Genomic DNA, 10,470 nt, shown 5'->3' with positions numbered 1-10,470 from the left:
CACACACATACACACACACACACACACACACACACACACATATATATATATATGAGAGAGAGAGAGAGAGCGAGAGAGAGAGAGAGAGAGAAAGCGATGTATATTGATAATGGTGGGAACTACTGTGTGTGTGTGTGTGTGTGTGCACGCGTTCCTTCGTATGGCCACTCCCTCCCCGTGTTTCACACCTGCTCCTCGTTTCATGTCGTTATTGTACTTGTGTATGTCTCTTGTTTAATTGTGGATGTTGTCTGTGTTTGACCTTATGTTAGCCTAAGCGCTACGTTGTCCTTTTTGTGGCCTTCAGTAAACGTCGTTGTGTGTTACACTGCTCCTCTTTGCATCCTGCCAAGCCTCCCGTCACTACAGAAACACTGACCATCAAAGGATGCCAGGGAAGAGGAGCAAGAAGAAGAAGAAGAAGGGGAAGAAGGTGCGTAACCTTTTCTCCCCAGCCCTTGCAGGGAAACCCCGCATACTCTTGGGCACTCTCTCTACTGGTACAACAGGGGAGAGTGCTCCTGGAAAATTTGGGGGGGCCCTGAGTGTAGTACCGGCTTGGACTCTGTGGAGTCCTAGAGACCCTTGACAGACTACCGGAACCGGTACAATGGCGACCAGTTTCCAGATTCGGGCACCGCGGGGTCCTATTATCACTATTGGGACTACCGGGAGGACTATAGGGAATATGAACAGAGTGAGGAGTACCACAACGTCAGCCTTGGGGGATCCAGTAATGGAGGTGGAGGAGGCCCTCAAGGAAGAATCCCCCTCTGTGATAGACACATGGTCAGCAGATTCTGAGAGTGACCGTCCCTGAATCTGTGGTCATCTTGGTCCCTGTTTTCCTCCCCTCTGTGCTGCTGTGTTAGGTAGTTTGGTCCTCCGGCCTCGCCGTTTGGTGTTGGTTTCGGGGACATAGCCCGATAGGCTGGCGTGCCGGCAGTTGCACCGTTGAGGAGGGGCTCATGCATGCACATGCTATAATTTCAACTTTCCTTGTCTTGGCATGTGTGTAATAACTGCATCTTTGTGATGTAACACATAAAGCAAACCAGTCCACGTGTGTGTGATTAATGTGAACAGGTTCCTTTTGGTTCCTTTAGTACATCAACATGAAACTTTGACACGTGGCTTAGTGTGACTTTTTGGGATGTTTTGTCATACATATATTTTCAAAACTGTTACACTGTTCATGTGTCAAGGCAAAAATACGATTATTAGCCTCTCTTTTGGCTCCTTAGGTACTCTCACATATATGCCACTGTCATATTTTTCAATTTTGCAACTAAAACATGAATGAAACAAGCTAGTATTTGACAGTAAAACAGAACAAATAGCTACTGACCACTGAAAACTTCCATCACCACTTGAGTGTGTGTGTGTGTGTGTGTGTGTGTGTGTGTGTGTGTGTGTGTGTGTGTGTGTGTGTGTGTGTGTGTGTGTGTGTAAGTCTGTGTTTGACCTTATGTTAGCCTAAGAGCTACGTTGGTCTGTTTGGGATGAGCATGAGTGCAAACTTTGAACTCCAATAGTATGAGTACATAGAATGGGATCTCAGAATGCCACAAACTTTTATTTGCCATAAGAAATGCACTGAGGTGTTACAGAGAAAGAAACTATAAACAGATCCAGACTGCTCTGCTATGATGTACAAGAAGAATTCGGAGCAACTTTGTACTTACCATCATGGTGAAAGTTATGAATGGATTACATTTTTATCAACTGGAAGTTTTCAGGTTTTATCTGGTCCATTGTGTCACAGCAAATGTTTTAACACGTGGCTTTCCAACTAACAGTGTTACTTTCCAAATCAGGTGTGTTCGTTTACAGAAGATGATAAAATAGAAAATGCATATTAATCATAATTAATGACTCTTTATGTTAAGGACTCCTGCTGTTGAGTCAAGGGTTTTGGTAACTAATGCCTAGATTATCAAGGGTTCTCTCACTAGGAAGGGAATCTCAAAATTTAAGGCAATAATAAGAAAGACTGCATCACCATTCTGATAAAAGATTCATTGAGGTACAATGGGGTGAGACCATATAGGCATTTGAAGCTCATTAAGATTATCTTAAAATCAATTCTAAAAGCCAGAGGTAGCCAGTGCAGCTGTCTGAGAATAGGTGAAATATGCTCACTCATTCTCATGTGTCAAGACTCGCACTCTGTGTAAGATTCTGTCGTACTTCTTTGGTAGGACAAAAGACTGCAGTAATCCACATGATGTGACTCAAAAGCATGTACAAGTGTTTCACGGTTATCTGTTTAGAGGCACTGACCTTGGCTATCTTTCTCAGATAGTATCTAAAGATACTTTCAGGCATAATATAAAAGTTAAATTCCTCCTATGCCTGCCCAAGGATTTCTCTGGTAGTGGTGTCTCCTGTGGATTTTAATCCAGCATTGTGTATTGTGTATTATGGCTGAAATGTGTTTGGGGGTTGGGGTGATCTTTAATTTAATCGATTTCTTAAATTTTGATTTCACTTAGCAATGTACTCACAGTGTTAAAACGGTCATAAAGAGTTTATGCGTATAGCTTGCTTGGGAGCATAACAAGAAATAATACCACTACCTGACTATTGTATTATAATAATGTCATCACAATATAAGAGTGATAGGGTCTATGGGTCATTAGAACTAACAGACATGCACAGGTGTCTTGGAAAGAAACTTTGTAAGTGCTTATCTCTGGGAAACTTCTAGTGCAGGATTTGTACCTTTGCAATGACTCCAAGTGTTTCTAGTCATGTGATTTTAGCTATGACTGTCCCCATATCTGAGTAAAGAATGCATTTGGCTTTTGTAGTGGAGAATGGTACTATCCCCAGCTAAGATGTATGTGATACTCTTTCTCGAGCTCCTTTAGCCCTGGAAGTAGAACTGAACATTTCTTAAACTTGACTTCTAGCATCACCGGACGCTGCTGGCAAGCAGTTTACGCAGGCAATGGTGCAGCAACGCTTAGGGTCACATGGTGCAGAAAGGTTCCGTCATCCCTTATAAAGGCTATTTTTCCAGGCCTAATGGGTCTTTCAGATCTGGATTCAAGGTGGTGTTTGTGCTTTAGCAGGGGAGTAAAAGCTGACTCAATAACTGTGCTAACATTAGCGTCAACGCTAAGTACGTTATCCGTCTACAACATGTGCCGACTCTGTTCTACTGCCTTCAGCGCATAAAGATGTAGTCTGCTGGTCTGCTAGCTGGCAGTTTTGCATTTCTAGGATGTGTTTCTGAAAAGAACTCACTGTGTAAGTGGCTGATCATTAAATTTTGTATGGGTGGTTTCTGGGGATGGGCAGAGCATTTTTTGCATGGTGTGGGGTGCTCCCTTAGTGTCTGCAGAACACAGTAAAACTTCACACAGAAGTACAGCTTCGCACACACAAATATACAACTTCAGACACAAAAGCATGACCTGCTTTCCAGTAAAACATCTGAGTTATTCCTCAAGGCCTGTGTTTGGCTTCTCATCTGTCAATCTCGTCTACTCTTGTTGTGAATGGCCCAATATCCCAAGGCAATGCATTATATGAAAGAAGTAAATCACTGATGTGAAGCATCATAGAATGTAGCTGAAATAGAGCATATATAAAGCCCAGAATAGACACAATAACAACAGGTTTGCAGATGGAAATGTTTTCTATTTACATTCTCAAGGCTGCAAGATCCAGGTTTTAATGAGAAATTTTCTCTTTCCCTCTTTTTGTAATTATGTATGTGTGTATTTAAAGTTGTTTGGTAGTTTTCTATTATTATTTTTTAATGTGGCACCATGTTTTTCTTTATCTTCATATTAAAACCCAGTTATATTAGACTAGACTAGACTACATTAGACTGGAATAGGCTAGATTATATTACATTACATTACACTGCAAATGATACATTAGGTGTATCCCTCTCTCTAGCGTGGATATTCTGTGTGGATCTCTGATGTGAAAGTGTGACTCAGTGCTGCACCAGTGCGTGTGCTGCTCATCCTCCACCCAGGACACGGCTGAGCTTTCCCGTACCAGGAAAGGAAGACAGGAGGAAAGATGTGGATGTGGCGATTCAGCAAGATAAAGGTCAGAAAGAGACGGTAGAAAAAAAAACCTGTTACAGGTTTTGCAAACAGTGTCTGACACATGCACACAACCAGTATACTCACCTCCTTGATGGCAGTATACACACATTCTGTTCCCTCCACCATAAAGTCTGTAATTAGTGAGTGGAAGGTCACTCCAAGACAAAATAATCTCTTCATATATCCTCAGAGCTTAGTCTGTGCTGTCCGCAATATCCTGTGGACAAATGTTAGAAATTATATAATGAGGTCAAGTAGTTAAAGACGTGCAAGTGTGATATTTCACTACACTTCCTTTACACTAGATCACACCAGTTTACTGATGGTCTTCATTCACTGTTTATTACTATTGCCTTTTATTTCTCTTTTACTATATATATATATATGCACATCATTCCATCCCTCACACATCCTACCATCCTTCACAAAAGGATCTGACGTAAAGGGAAGCTGAAACGACACACACATTACATACACACGCATACACACACACACACACACACACACACACACCCTCACTCTTTTTCTATCTCTGTCTCTAGCTCTGCTGCATGCTAGTCTGTTCCTGTAGGAGCGAAGGCCATTTATAGTTTTGCACAGACCAGTGGCTTGGCTAGCACGGATTCTTCATGTTTATTGCTGTAGTTAAATACCTTTCCAAAGTCTATCATTCTGTTCTTGTGAACTTGTGAATTGATTGGGCTCAGAATAGCTCACTGGAAAGCACATAAGGGGAGTTTAAGTGCATTTATTGTAGCCCTGAATCCAAGGTTTGGATGATTTAGCTTTCTCTCTGGCTGGTGGTCTGTTCAGATCCATCCAGATCACTCCTGGTTATTGAACCTGTCAATATGTCATTACAGAGATAAACAAAGTAACAGAGTTCCCTAGGGAAGAAGATGAATTAGCTGTGTGTGTGTATGTGTATGTGTGTGTGTGTGTGTGTGTGTGTGTGTGTGTGTGTGTGTGTTTGTGTCTATGTTTGTGTGTGCGCACATGTGTCTGTGTGTGTATGTCTGTGTGTTTTAACCCTGAGGAGAAGAATACTTGATCACAGAGTGGCAGGCTCCCTGGACACACATACACACACACCAATACACAGATACAACAGATACACAGATACTACACACAAACCAATACAGAAACACCCAACATCCATGATCAGTAGAGTACATCCTGAGGACATGCCCGATGAGCGCATACGGAAGTCTTTCTAACCACAGAGTGCAGGCCCCAGAGGTGAGCACAAAATACAACCCCCAGGAATGTACAGCCAACTGGACCACTGACTGACAAACCAGCTACCAGTGTTTGCTCAAGCATAACTGCACAGTTTAGTTTGCTACAAAACAATCAATATTCCTCACTATACAGGGACCTAAGGAATCCTGCAATGTCATATCAAACATTTTGTTAAGTTTTACTACAGAAAATATCTTACTGCCTTTTTTAAATGCAAGATTCTGGTGAAACTGGCATATAAGAACATAATTACCTGCTGCCAGTCGTGCCTAAATCTGTCATATCTGCTCATATGAAGCCAACTTGATGCATTATGGGCATTACTAAGCATTAATCAACACTGCATGACTCTTGCCTTACATCCTGCACTCTGTTCCTTAATATAGGTTCTCTCCTCCCTACTCCATAGTTCCTGCTCCCTATTCCCTACTCCCTACTGCCTTCATCTTGATCCCTAATTCCTACTCTATGCTTACAGCCTAAAGAGATCAAGTAATTGCCATGCTCCCTACAACAACAAGCTGGCTGCTAATTAAGATCTCCTCGATTACTTCAAGTTGACCAAGCTTGGAAATATCCCCAAAATTAAACAGCAGAAGTGCAGAGTATTTGAGAGCAAAACGCAGAAAAGCCCCATTAGACCCTCGCATAACCCTGGAGGTAGAAGGTGGACAGATGGATATGCCTGCAGTATTACAGCACATTGTATCTGGCAGCAGCCGAAGAAGCTTGCGGGGACTCTCAGCTGCTGCTGGCGTTTTTAGCATAGTTTCCTCTTTTCTGTGTCATAATGAGGGGCTTACTGTGCAGGCAGGAGGAAGAGAGTGAGAGTGAAGACAGTGCCAGAGCCAACTGACACAGCATGATGATAAAGACACACACACACACACACACACACACACACACACACACACACAGATCCACACATGAACAGGCAAGCACAACACAATCTGACTGTTAACACATAGCTAATGCATAGCCTAACACTTTCAGCTTCAGTGGCTTTGGACAGTATTACAGAAATATAACCTAATCTTACTTCTGTCTGAAATTACTACAACACACTCTGAAGAGTTGATATATTAATTAGCTATGCCTATTGTAGGAAAACCACTATCAAGAACCAGAACCCCGGTGGGCATGCATCTGTGCTGGCGCTCAAGAAGGACATGTTTCAGTGGCCAAAGTGCAGGCCTGGGATGTCCCACCACCACCCACCACCCAGGGTGAGGTAAAGGGTGTGGGTGAAGGGGAGTAAAGTGAGGGAGGTGTAGTAAGTGGATGGGTTAGTATGTTCTCCGCCATACATATCACACAGCTACACTAATCACAATGCCTAGACTCCAACTATCAGGCAGTAACGGCTGATACACAGAACAAATATCTGGAACGGCAATAATGTATTCCAATACCCCGATGAAACCACAACCTATTAGGTGGAGATGATATATTCACCAGGAAACAAAGAGTGTGCAACGCAGTGCAAGACACTTTAGATAGCATTTCTGTGTCTTATGTTATTTACAGTAATGCAGCCCTTGAAACACTATGGAACATTGGCTCTGAGTACCGTGATGTTTACACCTCCCTAACCTTCTCCTCGTGTTCTGCAGAGAAAAGTTACACGAACTAAGACTCATTCCATACAGGCCTCCATTGTAATGAAATGTTGAGCTATTATAGAGATTGCTTGATCTTTAAATGGTGACAGTCGTATCCATTCTGTGCCATGGATGCTTGTAAAGGGAATTATTCCCTGACCTAAAACATAAAAATACTATAATGCACTTTAAGTGGTCATGACAATACTAAATTGTCACAAACACCATGCTTAAGATATAGTTAAAGTGTCTCAAATACTGTCATATAAGCTAGCATTTAACAGTTTTATCTCACTCTGTAAATTTGGGAAAATGTAACACTGTGTTACTGAGAGTGTTATCACAGTCTTTTTATCATGTAGATCTGATCGTATTGAATCCAGAAATCACAGGTGTGTATGGGAAATTACAGAGGTTTGCGTTGTTGATGTTGTTGTTGTTTGTTTGGTTTTGTTTGGTTTAATATGTTCATGTTGAATCTCAAAGGGAGACATCTGTCGTTTTCACCAACTTAAAAGTGTCTGGATGAATGAGAGGAATCATGTGGCATGAGCCTCCCTGCTGTGTAAAGCAGTGAAGGTAAACAAATACAAATGAATCAGCCTTCAGTACATTTTAAATGCAAATACCATGCTAAATATAGTTCCGGCATATTAAATAAATACTTTATCAATCAGCCACGCAATGCCAAACCAAAAAAAGAATCTAATGTGACACTCGAATTCATACGGCAAATGCGCCCAAATTAAAGTAATGAGAACAACAAAACAAGCAAAGAAGAATTCTTTGAACGCCCAGGTTTAATCAGACGTGTTCTCCAAGCGGAAGCGACGTCGCTCCAACGCTATCTAAGCGTGAGACTGTGCAACAGCTGGTTCAGGAAAGTGACGCGCATCCCCAACCAGGATTTGAGTCCAGACAATAAAGGTCCCTCCATATTGTGGTAGCTGTAATAGTAAAACCTATTTAAATCAGATTCTAACCAAAGCGTGCCCGTACCTTAGAGATCTAGCAGCGAAGAGGAAAATGCCGGCGGAGCTCCTTACATGGTTCCTTGATGTGTTAAGTTTGTCTTCCATCCATGTTGTGCCCCGAGGCTTGTGTGCGCAGGGACAGGACTGGCTGAACAAATCAACAACTGGGCAGATGAAGCCGCATGACATAACAGATCATTAGTTTACGCAGATCAGGTCTCCGTTTTCAAAAAAAAAAAAAAAAAAAAAGTAAAAGTATGCAATTTATCACAATTAATTTTATAGCCTTTTCTGTGCGACACAAAATATTATGTCGCTATTCATTACTGTAAATGTTACATATGTGAAGCATAAAATACAGTTGTTTGGCAAATCTTTTAGGTTCTCTTCTCTTTCTTTGTCTGACATCAGCATCAGTGAATGACAGTGATTACGTTTTATTTCGAGTGACGCCCTCTGGATCATGTGCCGCCTAAAGGCGTCTCCGTTCTCTTTATGTTGGGCGCCTGTTTGAACGGAGTCCAATATTCTACCGTTTTACTGGATAACACATAATAAAATGAGCAAATGTTATGAGGCTCTTTGTGCTATCAAAAATAAATAAATAAATAAAAAAAATTTACAAAAAAACCAACTTTTTGCAGCTCCCAGAAGCACTGGAGAGCTGAAAGAGAAGATAAGAGACTGTGGAATACTCAGGCCAGAAAGATGAAAAGGTTGACACTTTCTGTTTGCCCCTATGGATTTTCAGTTCCAAATGCACCCAAGCTGCATATTGTACCTTCCAAAATATTAACTTTTGATTATTACAGTAGACTACAAATATAATTAGCTAAAATAACTTTATCAGCGTTCAGCTACATTTCAGACTCGATATTACGTTACTATCCTTTGGAATGTTTATTAATATTTAATGACAAACATTTCTGTAAAATATTACAAAATCACTTATTGATCATGTTTTGGTAATTCAGACAGCATTAGGATAAGAGGATAAGTTCTTATTATATAACTTAATTTCAAAGAAATCCGAACATAATAGAAAAAGGCGAAAGTGAGAGAGTGAAGGAACGAGAGTCAGAGTGAAAGAATGAGAGAGAGTGTGAGAGAGACAGAGAGAAAACGAGAGAGAGAGAGAGAGAGAGAGAGAGAGAGAGAGAGAGAGAGAGAGAGAGTGACTGACTTTTCAATAAAACATAGAGAGCAGCAGCTTTTCCTGTTTGGATAGCTTTGTAAGAGAATCGATTGATAACACGAACATTTTGCCATTCAGGGTGGATGTGCCTTGGTGTCAGTGCATCAGCAGATGTAAGGAGGACAGGCTTTTCTGCTATAGTTACTGCTGTTCTGAGGAGGCTACAGTACACACAGAAAGGCAGACTACTGCAGGGTGAATGGGTGCTAATTAATGTAAGAGAGGAAAAAAAAGATGCACATGTGTGTTTGCATTGGTGTTTTGTATGCATGTGTTGTGAGGGTGTTTGTGTATGTGTGTGTGTTGTGAGGGTGTTTATGTATGTGTGTGTGTTTACGTGGGTGTAGGTGTTTGTGTATGTGTGTGTGTGTGTGAATATGTATGTTGGTGTTTGTGCATACGTGTGTATTTGTGTTTGCGTGGGTGTATGTGTATGTGTGTGTATGTGTGTGTGTTTGCATGGGTGTATGTGTATGCTTGTGTGTGTTTAAGTGGGTGTTTGTGTATGCGTTTGTGTGTGTGTGTTTTCGTGGGTGTGTATGTGTGTGTGTATGCATGTGGGTGTTTGCGTGGGTGTATGTGTATGTGTGTGTATGTGTGTGTGTTTGCATGGGTGTATGTGTATGCTTGTGTGTGTTTAAGTGGGTGTTTGTGTATGCGTTTGTGTGTGTGTGTTTTCGTGGGTGTGTATGTGTGTGTGTATGCATGTGGGTGTTTGCGTGGGTGTATGTGTATGTGTGTGTATGTGTGTGTGTTTGCATGGGTGTATGTGTATGCTTGTGTGTGTTTAAGTGGGTGTTTGTGTATGCGTTTGTGTGTGTGTGTTTTCGTGGGTGTGTATGTGTGTGTGTATGCATGTGGGTGTTTGCGTGGGTGTATGTGTATGTGTGTGTATGTGTGTGTGTTTGCATGTGTGTATGTGTATGCTTGTGTGTGTTTAAGTGGGTGTTTGTGTATGCGTTTGTGTGTGTGTGTTTTCGTGGTTGTGTATGTGTGTGTATGCATGTGGGTGTTTGTGTGGGTGTATGTGTATGTGTGTGTATGTGTGTGTGTTTGCATGGGTGTATGTGTATGCTTGTGTGTGTTTAAGTGGATGTTTGTGTATGCGTTTGTGTGTGTGTGTTTTCGTGGGTGTGTATGTGTGTGTGTATGCATGTGGGTGTTTGCGTGGGTGTATGTGTATGTGTGTGTATGTGTGTGTGTTTGCATGGGTGTATGTGTATGCTTGTGTGTGTTTAAGTGGGTGTTTGTGTATGCGTTTGTGTGTGTGTGTTTTCGTGGGTGTGTATGTGTGTGTGTATGCATGTGGGTGTTTGCGTGGGTGTATGTGTATGTGTGTGTATGTGTGTGTGTTTGCATGTGTGTATGTGTATGCTTGTGTGTGTTTA

At 41.6% G+C, this 10,470-nt stretch overlaps 1 protein-coding gene across 1 annotated transcript in view; it reads right to left on the bottom strand.

Moving 5' to 3' along the window:
* Positions 1 to 8,494, bottom strand: part of kcna10a (potassium voltage-gated channel, shaker-related subfamily, member 10a) — a 20,698-nt gene extending 12,204 nt beyond the window's left edge. The window contains exons 1-2 of the mRNA XM_081707103.1: positions 7,913 to 8,494; positions 4,155 to 4,287 (exon numbers count right to left, since the gene is read on the bottom strand). The gene's annotated coding sequence lies outside the window, so the exon portion shown is untranslated. The remainder of the gene's footprint in view (positions 1 to 4,154; positions 4,288 to 7,912) is intronic.
* Positions 8,495 to 10,470: the final 1,976 nt, after the last annotated feature.

This window comes from Electrophorus electricus, chromosome 24 (genome assembly GCF_041902795.1).
Source record: "Electrophorus electricus isolate QZ-2024a chromosome 24, ASM4190279v1, whole genome shotgun sequence".
Classification (NCBI taxonomy): Eukaryota; Metazoa; Chordata; class Actinopteri; order Gymnotiformes; family Gymnotidae; genus Electrophorus; species Electrophorus electricus.
The sequence above is the reverse complement of the archived record's forward strand: the minus strand, read 5'-3'. Positions and strand labels throughout refer to the sequence as shown.